Below are 1,001 nucleotides of genomic sequence, written 5' to 3' on the forward strand. Positions count from 1 at the left end.
CTTAATCTCTCCCTGTAATCCAGATAACATCCTTGTAAACCTTCTCTGCGCCCTCTCCACTTTATCTATATCCTTTCTATAATCTGGAGACCAGAACTGAGCACAGTACTCCAAACCAGGCCTCACCAATGCTTTAAACAGTCTCAGCATCACTTCCCAGCTCCTATACTCTATACTATGATTTATGATGTATATCTAAATTTAAAACTGAACACAATACTTCAAATTTGGCCTCACTAATAGAACTTTACCACAACATCCCAACTGTTATACTCAATACTTTGATTTATGAAGGCCAATATGCTAAATGCTCTCTTTACAACCCTATCTGCCACTTTCAGGGAATTATTTTCATTTTAAAATTCTTTAAGCTAAGACAAACACCCAATTTACACCCCATTAACCTACACCCCTGGTACGTTTTATGAATGGTGGGTGGCAAGAAAAAGTTTGAAAACCACTGCTTTAATCGACTCGTTACGTGCACAGTTTCAGAACTCCAAAGGGAATGGGCAATTTTTCTCAAGCAAAATATTTCAGTTACAATTGGATCTAGAACAGCGATTCTCAACCTTCCCACTCACGTCCCACCTTAAGCGATCCCTTACTAATCACAGAGCACCAATGGCCTAGGGGGGAGGAAAAAGGTTGAGAACCACTCCCTTAAATCGATGTCCTCTGACATTTGCTAATGTTGCCCCAGGAAAAATAGGCGCTGGCCATCCACCTTATCTAAGCTCCTCATAATCTTATATACCTCCATTAAGTGACCTCTCATACTGCATCCTCCAAAGATGCATATACATACATCACACATAAATATGTTGTTGCTCGTTCTTAGTAGTTGAAGATGATCATGACTTCAAAGTCAAATGGGAGATTGGTGGTTGCGAGGCCAATCTGGGCCCTGAAGGCTCACCCACATGTGGGATACAAGTAGGTGGGTGCTGTTGTGGCAGTGGATGCTGCTCAGGCCTTGTGCACAGCCTGCTTTTGTTGCG

The sequence above is a fragment of the Narcine bancroftii genome, chromosome 11 (genome assembly GCF_036971445.1).
Source record: "Narcine bancroftii isolate sNarBan1 chromosome 11, sNarBan1.hap1, whole genome shotgun sequence".
NCBI classification, from domain to species: domain Eukaryota; kingdom Metazoa; phylum Chordata; class Chondrichthyes; order Torpediniformes; family Narcinidae; genus Narcine; species Narcine bancroftii.